This window comes from Cololabis saira, chromosome 20 (assembly GCF_033807715.1).
Source record: "Cololabis saira isolate AMF1-May2022 chromosome 20, fColSai1.1, whole genome shotgun sequence".
In the NCBI taxonomy this organism is placed as follows: domain Eukaryota; kingdom Metazoa; phylum Chordata; class Actinopteri; order Beloniformes; family Belonidae; genus Cololabis; species Cololabis saira.
This window is the reverse complement of record NC_084606.1, coordinates 7,857,217-7,869,487: the sequence shown is the minus strand read 5'-3', so window position 1 is coordinate 7,869,487 and position 12,271 is coordinate 7,857,217. Positions and strand designations below refer to the sequence as shown.

Genomic DNA, 12,271 nt, shown 5'->3' with positions numbered 1-12,271 from the left:
ATATATATATATATATATATATATATATATATATATATATATATATATGTATTCATGGGTTTCAGTCACGTGACATTTTTTGTTGTCAGCGCCATCTTGAGGACCGACCGAGGACCTTTCCGTCGCGCAGCCAATATGACGTCTCACCTAATAACTCACTTAACTCCCGAAGAACAGCAACGGTATCTACAGAAAATTGACACTTTAGGTTTCGATCCGTATCTAATATCTAATCAATTACTGACTCCACTCCAGTCTGCCAAAAACCTGCCAGATTTGTCGTTTGCGGACATATATATCTACCTGGTCCACAATCCTTCTCCATACACCGGCAAAGCTCTCAAAGCTTTTAAAGTACCAAAGCTTACCGCTACTTCACATCATGATGGGTTAAAGATGCCAAACTTCATCATGTGGAGGCCAAAAAAAATGTTCGTGGTAACAGGAAAGGTAAGTGACAGTCTGGTGATGAATAGCATTGAATTGCCTGCACAGGATACGTTTATGTAATGAAAAGTAAGAAGGCAGTTCACTTTTTCAGTAACGTTACTACTCTAGAAAGTAAAAGCATATCATCATGTCACCATAAAACTTTATTAAAACATAAAATATAAAATATGATTTATTATATTATTAATGCAAATGTTCATCTTGCGCTCCCGATCTCCTGCGCGGTGCGTCCCGTGACGTCTCCATCACCAAGCGGCTCTCCCAAATCCAACTCAGCCTGGATCTCGTGTCCTCTGCTTTTTCCCCACATCTCAGTAATGATCTGACATGCTGACATGCTGGCTGCATTTAACACCACGAACACGCCGCTCATTCCACGCTGTTCGCTGTTTGATTGCGTCACCACACGCAGTTATTAATTGTTCCCCCCCCCCCCCCCACTTACAGGACCTTTTCTCTCCCTCCCGTCCCATGTTCTGGGACCTATATAATAATAGGATATTATTTATATCTGCCACTTTATTGTGGTTTTTGTGGTGAAATGAGGAGGAATCATAGATAACTTCTCATTTCAACTAACTGGATCAGCTGTTCCTCATCCGTGACTGTTTCCTACAGCGCTTTCAACCGGCTTTCAACACGAGTGAAAGGAAGAAAATAAAAGAACATTTAAACATCACAATATCCCACGGCCCACTTAAAGCACTGGTAAAATGTCAATCCCGTTTTTTTAGACTTATTATTGTCGCATCCCAAGGCACAACAGATAGACGGCATGCTGAAAGTCGGTCCTAAAGATGGCGCTGCGAGTACTGTGTGACGTCACATGATATCCATGAATATATATGTATATATATGTATATATATATATATATATATATATATATATATATATATATATATATATATATATATATATATATATATATATATATATATATATATTTAAACCAACGAACGATAGTTAAATAATATGTTTGTTGGTCGCTCCTTGTTTGTAAAGGAAATAATAGGGCCGTTGAAAAATCATCACGGGACAACAGTTTCTGAATTTAAATCACCAGTGGGCTATGTATTTATATTTACAGGTGAACTTTCTTCTCACAGTCGCACATGTTCCTTTTCCTCCGCCCCCTGTTTTGTTTACATTCTCCCTGGTAACCTCCTTTCATGTCACAACGCAATGAACTGTGGGTAATTCCCTTTCCCAGAGTGTGCTGGGATGCTGACTTGCGGGAAGGGGGCAGTAAGGGCTCAAAATGGCTGCCGGGAGCCCTCGCGCACTTAACCACTTGAGGAATGGGACAGCCTTAAGCCCTTACGCAAGGTGCGGGAGCGCGCACGTAAGTCTACGAGTCTGCGAGGGTGGAGATTGGGATTGGGCCAACAATTAATTTAAAATGTTTCCTTTTCCCAGTTTAAGGCCTTGGTAGAAGAATACACGAGTCATGGAGCTGTCAACATGCATCCTCCTTCGATAGCTCAGTTGGTAGAGCGGAGGACTGTAGAACCAGTAAAACAGGTATCCTTAGGTCGCTGGTTCAACTCCGGCTCGAAGGACTGGCTTTATTTTTCATCTGCCCAGAGCGGGATTCTATTTCACTGCTGTACCCAGCTATGGCTCTGCCATCTACTGTGGATGTGACATCTGAGTCGTTGCAATACGTGTGTTTCCACATGTTTCCACATGCCACCATAAAAGAGGGCTAGTAGCGCAATGGATAACGCGTCTGAGTACGGATCAGAAGATTCTAGGTTCAACTCCTGGCTAGCTCAAAAAACCCTAATCTTTAATATTATCCCAGTCACAACCTTGGTAGTGTACACGTTTCTTCTTCTCTGTCATTTATTTATTTACTTGCTTTTTTCATTTGTCTCTGTGTATGCCCGGAAACGTACACTTCAAAGGTGCCGCAGGATAGGCCGTCTTCCATAATGTTTCCAAAGCTGCCCCCGGCTCACGCATTATTTTTGTCTTTCATGGGACCTCTTTTATTCAATCTATTTAATCTCATTAGAGGAAAATGCCCTTACCTGACGACAGGGGCGCCACACCTCCACACACACTTCTTCCAACCTCACACCGTGTAAACTGACATAACTGCAGAAACCGAGCACATATCTAAAGCTAGGTACATGTCTCCGTTCAAGCTGTGATCGTATAGTGGTGAGTACTCTGCGTTGTGGCCGCAGCAACCCCGGTTCGAATCCGGGTCACAGCACCCCTGTGGCAGCCAGAGAGCTTCTCAAACTTTTGGAAAAAGAAAGAAAAAGGTGCCACGGCCACAACAAAATCCACTAGGGTGTTTGGATCAGATTTTCACACCATTCACACTTCAATTGATTGGGGTGGGGAAAGGGGGTGCTACGGCCCAGGCACTTAGCCAAGGACAATGGACTCTGCCAGTGGTAAGGACCCGGCAAGGGAGACAATAATTAATTTAAAATGTTTCCTTTTCCCAGTTTAAGGCCTTGGTAGAAGAATACACGAGTCATGGAGCTGTCAACATGCATCCTCCTTCGATAGCTCAGTTGGTAGAGCGGAGGACTGTAGAACCAGTAAAACAGGTATCCTTAGGTTGCTGGTTCAACTCCGGCTCGAAGGACTGGCTTTATTTTTCATCTGCCCAGAGCGGCATTCTATTTCACTGCTGTACCCAGCTATGGCTCTGCCATCTACTGTGGATGTGACATCTGAGTCGTTGCAACACGTGTGTTTTCACATGTTTCCACATGTTACCATAAAAGAGGGCTAGTGGCGCAATGGATAACGCGTCTGAGTACAGATCAGAAGATTCTAGGTTCAACTCCTGGCTAGCTCAAAAAATCTTAATCTTTAATATTATCCCAGTCACAACCTTGGTAGTGTACACGTTTCTTCTTCTCTGTCATTTATTTATTTACTTGCTTTTTTCATTTGTCTCTGTGTATGCCCGGAAACGTACACTTCAAAGGTGCCGCAGGATAGGCCGTCTTCCATAATGTTTCCAAAGCTTCCCCCGGCTCACGCATTATTTTTGTCTTTCATGGGACCTCTTTTATTCATTCTCTTCCTTCCTCATATCTCATTAGAGGCAAATGCCCTTACCTGACGACAGGGGGGGTGCTACGGCCCAGACACTTAGCCAAGGACAATGGACTCTGCCAGTGGTAAGGACCCGGCAAGGGAGACAATAATTAATTTAAAATGTTTCCTTTTCCCAGTTTAAGGCCTTGGTAGAAGAATACACGAGTCATGGAGCTGTCAACATGCATCCTCCTTCGATAGTTCAGTTGGTAGAGCGGAGTACTGTAGAACCAGCAAAATGTCGCTAGTTCAACTCCGGCTCGAAGGACTGCTGTTAGTTTCCATGTGCCCGGTGCGGGACTCTATTTCATCACTGTACTCGGCTTTGGCCATTTGGTAACGTGCACATGTTATCCTCGTCATCGGCAAATCAATTACATGCATCAGATACGTAGTCATAATTACAAATTCTTACATGTTATCGTCGTCAACGGCAAATCAATGAAATTATTTCACCTAACCCTGGAATGTCATCAGACATGTGATGTCATTGATGATGTCACCAGTCTCAGCCAGTAAAATCCATGACAGCAGTGGAGGTGATTCCTTTCTGCTCACCTTCAACCTGGACTCTACACTTCAAACAAACTTCATAAATGTGACTGCAGCGCCCAACGTGGGGCTCGAACCCACGACCCTGAGATTAAGAGTCTCATGCTCTACCGACTGAGCTAGCCGGGCTTCAGATGCTAGTAAATAAGAACAATAATCGAAAAGTGTCTGTAATGTGAGGTTTTATCAGTGTTTCAGAGAAACCAGTTTTCCGTCTGGACTCCTCTGGACACCACCCAGACAGTTGAAGGACAACATGTGACTAAACTAGTGATTTTCTAGTTTTTCGCAATTGTAGATGCTCACAAATTGGCTATTTCGGAGGTGTCCATTTTTTAGGAGTTGGTGCAGTTGGAAGCCAACTACCTGGTGATGATGTCACCTACTCTCGTCCACTTGGCATTATGAGACAACGGGAGCGCATTTCAAGTTCAGCTGGACTACGTCAAAATCTGTGTAGACCTGGCGGTTATCAGGTTGCTATGCTCCTCAAGATAGCCTATAGCTAGCTAGTGCAAAATGTCCCACTATCTATGTCTCTACATACCTGTCTAGATGGTTTTGTATAAGATTAAGGGGGAATAGAAACTAAATGATAATTTAGTCCTAAAATGACAACATGAAGATTTTTCTGTTGTTTATTTTGACGATAAAAACAGGAAGCTGCCAGTAGATGTGCTAAGTGTTGCATCAGATACATAGTTGTGAATAGCAACTCTGTCATTTAGCCTTGGAATGTCATCAAAGACATGTGATGTCACTGAGGATGTCACAAAGACTTAAGGAGGGTATACATAGCACTCCTTAACCTTCGTCTGGTGTTAGGGTCGCCACCGACCCGTTCTTAGGTTTTAAATTCATAAAACTACCACAAAAATCCGTTTATTGCATCAAGGCTTTTTGACTTTGTCAGGAACCTTTATTTCAACAAAATAATATCAAAAAAAAATTTGTCACTAAATTATAAAATGCTCTGGTTGAAATTGTTACCTTTGTGGGGTTAGGGTCGGTTTCGACCCGGTTATAAAATTATGCTTATAAAGCAATAATTAGAGCCAAAACTGAAATCATAACTGCACTGTCAGACAGCCAGCTCCTCTCCCAGTCATGTGAGCTTCAGTGGATTCTCATTTTGGATTTTTGTCTTCCAGTTTACCTGCACATAAACAAAAGCAAATAAAGTCGGGCATGTCCAGCCATGTAGGTCAATTCACTCATTTCACTTGCAGAGTGCACATCTCCAGTTTGCAGCATGCAAAGATGAGAAGAAGATTTACAGTAAGCCAAGTTCTGGACTATATTTTTGGTGAAAATGATAGAGACGACAATGAGCAGCGTAGTGATGCAGAGGAGCAGGATTCTGAGGAGGAAGATGATGTGGAGTACCATCCAGAAGACACTGACACATCTGGTGAGTCTGACGAGGAGGTCACTGGTGCTGAAGCTTATCCTGCTGAAAAATCCAAGTCCAAAAATGGAAAGATACTTTGGAGCAACAGGAATACCAGAGCAAGATCTGACAAGCTTGCCCCCATCAGGGATGTCTGGGAGAAATGGTTGCAGCTTCTTCCAATGATGTTCAACCCAGGGCCAGAGGTGACAGTGGATGAACGTCTTCTCCCTTTCCCAGAAAAATGCCCTTTCCGGCAATACATACCCAGTAAGCCAGGGAAGTACGGCATAAAAATCTGGGCAGCCTGCGATGCCAAAAACAGCTACAGATTTACACAGGCAAAACTGCGAGTGGCATCCCTGAGAAGAACCAAGGAAAACCTGTGGTCCTTGATTTGACTACTGGCCTGCAGGGTCACAGTATCACTTGTGACAATTTTTTAAAGTTCTATTGCTGAAAAAATACTTTTGTTCCATTTCCTTGAGGTAAATGTATATGGGTCGAAATTGACCCATAACACCATAAATGTTATTATAGTTAATAATATTAAAATGAAAAAATAAATGAAACAAATTTATTTAAGAGATGTGTACTAATACCCCTCAGTAATAGCCAGGTAACACAACAACCTTTTATTTATTCATATGATTCTCTTGAGGCTCATTTGACCAGTTTTTTAAATTGAAATCAAGGGCTATACTGACAAAAAAAGGCCCAGAGTTCCCACATCAAAAATATTAAAACCAATATTTTCATGGATAAGGAAGCCTAACAATGTAACCAAGAGATGAGAAACAAATTGGATGATGGATAATTGCTTTTAGTGTATTTTAGAGATGATTTAAAACACGGGTCAAAACCGACCCGTTAACATCGGAGATGGTAACAGAAAGCTAACACCAGACAAAGGTTAAAGTTAGGATTTTTTTAATTCACATTATTAACAGAAATAGGGAAATAATTCTGCCAAGGGAACATGAAAACATGATGACCTAAGTAGGTCAGTCTTGGAGTATAGAGCAGAAACATTTCTGATGTTACTGCACTGTGTGTGAGATTGGGATGGTTTCCATGGACACTGCAGAATGTTAAGCAAAATGTTTGCGTTTCAATATAAACAGCAGAGGGCCGCTGTTGCTACATTTGGTAACGTGCACATGTTATCATCGTCATCGGCAAATTCATTACATGCATCAGATACATTGTCATAATTACCAATTATTTCATCTAACCCTGGAATGTCATCAGACATGTGATGTCATTGATGATGTCACCATTCTCAACCAGTAAAATCCATCTCAGTGACCACAACAGCAGTGGAGGTGATTGCTTTCTGCTCACCTTCAACCTGGACTCTACACTTTAAACAAATTTCATAAATGTGACTTCAGCACCCAATGTGGGGCTCGAACCCACACCCCTGAGATTAGGATTAAGATTAACATTCATACATGAATCGTTGTTGGCAGGATTTCAACCTGCACAGGTAATCCCCAACGGATTTCGAGTCCATCGCCTTTCGAGTCCATCGCCTTAACCACTCGGCCACAACAACCACTCCAAAATGTGTGAATTTGCAAAATCAGATAAACAAATGCAATCCCTTTTATTTAAAGATTGTTCCTCCTTTCTTCAAGGCAGGTGATTGTGCAGACTTTAATAATTCCCGATACATATCAAAGTTTTCTGTTGCAGATAAAGTTTGTATGGTTGGTAAACTTGTAAGGATGGATAAAACAAAATTGAAAGTTCATTATGACCCTGATGTGAGTTGAACACATAACCTTCTGATCTGGAGTCAGACACGCTACCATTGCGCCACAGAGCCTTTTCTAATATTCTCTGAGGTTGTACACCAATCTGATCATAGCGGGCACCACTTCCAAACCAAATAACTTCCGTCTTGTTTTCATGAAGCTTCATCCATGTTTTAAAGTCCCTGAGACAGTCCATCAAGGGGTTCAGTGGGTTACTATGATGCAGAGAAAAATAGATGTAAAATATATGAGATGTTCTACACTTGGAGCTTTGTTCATTTATTTATTTTTAATAACAAGGGGCGTGGACAAGGTGGGAGCATGCAGAACCTTGCAAACTCACCTGGGAAGAACTCTGGAGAGCTGAACCTCTGCGCACAAAGTTCCTCATTCAATCAGTGTACGACGTCCTCCCAAGCCCGGCCAACCTGCACACCTGGGGCCTGGCAGATACGCCTGAGTGCAAGTTGTGCCAGAGGAGGGGCACCATGGAGCACATTCTGAGCTGCTGCCCAAAGGCATTAGGAGAGGGGCGGTATCGCTGGCGCCACGACCAAGTTCTAAAATCCTTGGCGGATTCCATCTGCACAGCGATACAGAACAGCAAGACCCAGGTCGCCCCGAAGCAGTCAATCACGTTTGTTTAGAGCTGGGCAGAATGCAAAACACCAGCCAAACTCCGCAGGAGGACTCCTCGCTACCGCTCGTGACTGGCAGCTCCAAGTTGACCTGGGAAGGAAACTCAAGTTCCCAGCTAGCATAGCTGCCACTTCACTCCCCCCAGATATGGTATTAACTTTGGAGTCCACCAAGCAAGTGGTCCTGCTGGAACTGACTGTCCCCTTGGAGGGCCGGATTGGTGAGGCCAATGAGCGCAAGAGGGCCAAATACTCTGAGCTCACCACAGAGTGCCGGAGCAATGGCTGGAGAGCCCGCTGCGAGCCAGTTGAAATTGAGCGCAGAGGTTTCCCAGGACATTCACTCCAGAGAGTGCTCAAACTCCTTGGAGTTACAGGACTGCAGTTGAGGAGAGCCACCAAGAAAATCCTCGAGGCCACAGAAAAGGCCTCGCGGTGCTGTGGATCCGTAGGGGGGATCTGTGGTGCACTACTTGGACAAAAGCCGGGGATTGATCACCCCCGGCTGGGGGAGAAATAGACATTTCTTCCCTGACCGGGAATTGAACCCTGACCGTGGTGGTGAAAGCACCAAATCCTAGCCATTAGACCATCAGGGACACATGTGACATCATGACAACTTCACTGCAATTTCACTGCATCGGCAGTGAGTGTCGCCAACAGAAAAAACTTTACAAATTTTTCAGAATTGATCGGTGCATGAAGCACCACAACTTTCTACATTCAAGTCACTTTCTGAACATCAGACCGTGCGCGTACAGACATTTTGTAAATGAGGCCCCTGATGGATGAGTTATAAATCACAGTCTTGTCTGAGGTTAAGACATCGTACATTTAACAAGCCTTTTGTTCCCCATTAAGCGTTGTTGGCAGGATTTGAACCTGCGCGGGTAATCCCCAATGGATTTCAAGTCCATCGCCTTAACCACTCGGCCACAACAACCACTCTAAAAGGTGTGAATCTGCAGAATCAGATAAATCAGATTGATCCTGCTTTCTTCAAGGCAGGTGATTGTGCAGACTTGCATAATCTGAGTCGTTGCAACACGTGTGTTTCCACATGATTCCACATGTGACCATGAAAGAGGGCTAGTGGCGCAATGGATAAAGCGTCTGAATACGGATAAGAAGATTCTAGGTTCAACTCCTGGCTAGCTCAAAAAATCCTAATCTTTAATATTATCCCAGTCACAACCTTGGTAGTGTACACGTTTCTTCTTCTCTGTCATTTATTTATTTACTTGCTTTTTTCATTTGTCTCTGTGTATGCCCAGAAACGTACACTTCAAAGGTGCCGCAGGATAGGCCGTCTTCCATAATGTTTCCAAAGCTGCCCCGGGCTCACGCATTATTTTTGTCTTTCATGGGACCTCTTTTATTCAATCTATTTAATCTCATTAGAGGCAAATGCCCTTACCTGACGACAGGGGCGCCACACCTCCACACACACTTCTTCCAACCTCACACCGTGTAAACTGACATAACTGCAGAAACCGAGCACATATCTAAAGCTGGGTATATGTCTCCGTTCAAGCTGTGATCGTATAGTGGTGAGTACTCTGCGTTGTGGCCGCAGCAACCCCGGTTCGAATCCGGGTCACAGCACCCCTGTGGCAGCCAGAGAGCTTCTCAAACTTTTGGAAAAAGAAAGAAAAAGGTGCCACGGCCACAACAAAATCCACTAGGGTGTTTGGATCAGATTTTCACACCATTAACACTTCAATTGATTGGGGTGGGGAAAGGGGGTGCTACGGCCCAGGCACTTAGCCAAGGACAATGGACTCTGCCAGTTGTAAGGACCCGGCAAGGGAGACAATAATTAATTTAAAATGTTTCCTTTTCCTAGTTTCAGGCCTTGGTAGAAGAATACACAAGTCATGGAGCTGTCAACATGCACCCTCCTTCGATAGTTCAGTTGGTAGAGCGGAGTACTGTAGAACCAGCAAAATGTCGCTAGTTCAACTCCGGCTCGAAGGACTGCTGTTAGTTTCCATGTGCCCAGTGCGGGACTCTATTTCATCACTGTACTCGGCTTTGGCCATTTGGTAACGTGCACATGTTATCCTCGTCATCGGCAAATCAATTACATGCATCAGATACGTAGTCATAATTACAAATTCTTACATGTTATCGTCGTCAACGGCAAATCAATGAAATTATTTCACCTAACCCTGGAATGTCATCAGACATGTGATGTCATTGATGATGTCACCAGTCTCAGCCAGTAAAATCCATGACAGCAGTGGAGGTGATTCCTTTCCGCTCACCTTTGTTGTGGAATTTATCAAAAACCAGTTCAGAAGTCCGCTCGTTGTATAGAGAGGTTTTTAATCAGTAAGCCGGCGTTCGACATGACCAACTCAGATCGAGTCTGTATTTGGTGTGTCGACCCAAATTGGTTTGTTCAAAGGGTTTTTATACAAAAGTTACAGGAATAAACCAGCCCAGTGAGAGAGGTGGGACTTTTAGCTTTGGGACCACCCCTGAGGGATCAGGAAGTCCGTATATGTTCTTTGTCTCTGTGGGGGCTGGAAGTCTCGGCAGGGATGCAAGACGCCGGACCTTGCGTGACAATGTCCCGGCAGGGGTCCCCAGGAACTGGAACCCGCATGTCTATGAGCATAAGGGGGGGCTTGAGCAATCTGCAAGGCGTCGTTGTGTCCCTGCAGGGGGGCCAAATGGTCAAAATGCTTCATCAATTCACAATTTTTTTTTTTTTTTTACAGTGGAGTACATCATTTTAGTAATAGTTTGAGTGATACATATGTTTGCAAGTAAACCTTAGACATGTGGTTGGAAACCAAATAACAACAAGCCAACAAAGCAAATTCAAATATCAAGTAACCAACGTGTCCTAACTGTTCTTTAAACCAATGAAACAAACTACTTATGACAGGTGTATGTAACATTTTGGCAATATCTTTCAAGTGATGCGTTATTTCTTGGACTGTGGCATTGCGGGTATAAATGTACAACATTCAGTTTTAATGACAGCACAAGTTCCCCCTTGAGAAGCTAATAAATCCATCATCCCTACAGCAGTCATTTCTTGTGAGAGCATAGGCATGTCTTTTGCAGTGGTGTTGGCTAATCTTCAACTGCATGGGATAAATCTCTTATCTGTTCCAAAGCTGCCATGACTCCGTAATTTGGAACGAGGGCACCAAAAAATCTTGTCCATGGTGTTTGTGTGTGTGTGTACAATTCTCTTCTAACAATGTGAACGATTCTCATGGCTGGTACCGCATGGCCCAGACCACATATTCCAGACCAACCGTTTGGAAGGTATTCACAAGCCTTCACGCCACAAATCCAGTAAACATCCTTTGGTAGAGGTATGGAACAGCGATTAACCATTGTAGCAAGGTAGCTATAATCCTCAATGGAATCGGGCAGTGGATTTTGGCTTGTCTTAGGCTTAACAAGCGGTTCTTCAGAAGGAGAGCATGTGGAGTCACAGTTTGGCCTGTGCTGCTCCTTTGCTCCCCTGCTCCCCTGCTCCCCTGCTCCCCTGCTCCTCTGCAGAGGTCCCAGGTGCTGGAGCTCAGCTACTTCCGGGCAGGAAGAAGAAGGAATCGGCTGGTTTCCGCTGCATGGTCGAGGAGTTGTGTTCTTGCAGTGGGATGCGTGGAACCAGGTTAGACGCCCCTCACACTTGACGGCGGTGTTGGTGGTGAGCAGGACGTGTTGAGGTTTAGACCAGCGAGGTTTCAGGGCGTTTTTCCGTCGGAACTCCCTGACACAGACCCAGTCGCCGGGTTGGAGGTTATGGCACGGTTTGTCACTAGGAGGAGACGTGACAGCTTTTACTTGTCTATGGATTGACTGGACAGCAAAAGTTAGAGCAGAACAGAATGATATCATGGATTCATCCATGGCATGGAAGTCCATCTTCTTCATACAGAACTGAATTGCTTGGTATGTTCATAGGACTACCCATAATCCTTTCATGAGGCGTGAGTTTTGTGCTTCCTAATGGGTGTTAACAGGTGTCAACATTGTCCATTTAAGTCCAGTTTAAAATTCTCTGCACATAGAAAAACATTTTCATACATGAACATTTTCATACAAGAATAATTTCATATCCCTCACATAATGTCTATTTGTAGAGCTTCAAAAAAAAGTCACGGTGGGGGGAAGTGTTGATAATGTTTGCAATATTTTTATAGGATGCAAATCTTGGAGCTTATCAGTCTTTCAACACTATCTGACACATTCCCCCTTTTGCTCATCTGTGATTGCCAACTGTGATCAGCTATCACGGGTACAAGGATGTGGGTGCAACAACGCGGCCGTCGTTGCTGACCCATGATTATTTACATTTTTACAACCATGGGAATGCTACAATCCGTTTTTTCCTTCACCTCATTAGTCTTCTTGTAGGAGGGCTACATCATTAGGAGAAACCAGGTCG

General features: G+C 43.8%; 10 non-coding genes across 10 annotated transcripts; 6 read left to right on the top strand and 4 right to left on the bottom strand.

Annotated features, from left to right (window-relative positions):
* The first annotated feature begins 1,921 nt into the window (after window positions 1-1,921).
* On the top strand, window positions 1,922-2,010 carry trnay-gua (transfer RNA tyrosine (anticodon GUA)). The gene is given in 2 exon segments: window positions 1,922-1,958; window positions 1,975-2,010. It is a non-coding gene; the product is annotated as a tRNA-Tyr (tRNA).
* A 143-nt stretch (window positions 2,011-2,153) lies between these two features.
* trnar-acg (transfer RNA arginine (anticodon ACG)) lies at window positions 2,154-2,226 on the top strand. The gene has a single exon. It is a non-coding gene; the product is annotated as a tRNA-Arg (tRNA).
* A 374-nt stretch (window positions 2,227-2,600) lies between these two features.
* Window positions 2,601-2,672, top strand: trnah-gug (transfer RNA histidin (anticodon GUG)). Its single transcript has one exon. It is a non-coding gene; the product is annotated as a tRNA-His (tRNA).
* A 295-nt stretch (window positions 2,673-2,967) lies between these two features.
* On the top strand, window positions 2,968-3,056 carry trnay-gua (transfer RNA tyrosine (anticodon GUA)). The gene is given in 2 exon segments: window positions 2,968-3,004; window positions 3,021-3,056. It is a non-coding gene; the product is annotated as a tRNA-Tyr (tRNA).
* Window positions 3,057-3,199: 143 nt separating this feature from the next.
* On the top strand, window positions 3,200-3,272 carry trnac-aca (transfer RNA cysteine (anticodon ACA)). Its single transcript has one exon. It is a non-coding gene; the product is annotated as a tRNA-Cys (tRNA).
* An 853-nt stretch (window positions 3,273-4,125) lies between these two features.
* trnak-cuu (transfer RNA lysine (anticodon CUU)) lies at window positions 4,126-4,198 on the bottom strand. Its single transcript has one exon. It is a non-coding gene; the product is annotated as a tRNA-Lys (tRNA).
* Window positions 4,199-6,919: 2,721 nt separating this feature from the next.
* Window positions 6,920-7,017, bottom strand: trnas-cga (transfer RNA serine (anticodon CGA)). The gene is given in 2 exon segments: window positions 6,920-6,964; window positions 6,981-7,017. It is a non-coding gene; the product is annotated as a tRNA-Ser (tRNA).
* Window positions 7,018-7,218: 201 nt separating this feature from the next.
* Window positions 7,219-7,290, bottom strand: trnaw-cca (transfer RNA tryptophan (anticodon CCA)). Its single transcript has one exon. It is a non-coding gene; the product is annotated as a tRNA-Trp (tRNA).
* Window positions 7,291-8,718: 1,428 nt separating this feature from the next.
* On the bottom strand, window positions 8,719-8,800 carry trnas-uga (transfer RNA serine (anticodon UGA)). The gene has a single exon. It is a non-coding gene; the product is annotated as a tRNA-Ser (tRNA).
* Window positions 8,801-9,390: 590 nt separating this feature from the next.
* trnah-gug (transfer RNA histidin (anticodon GUG)) lies at window positions 9,391-9,462 on the top strand. Its single transcript has one exon. It is a non-coding gene; the product is annotated as a tRNA-His (tRNA).
* Window positions 9,463-12,271: the final 2,809 nt, after the last annotated feature.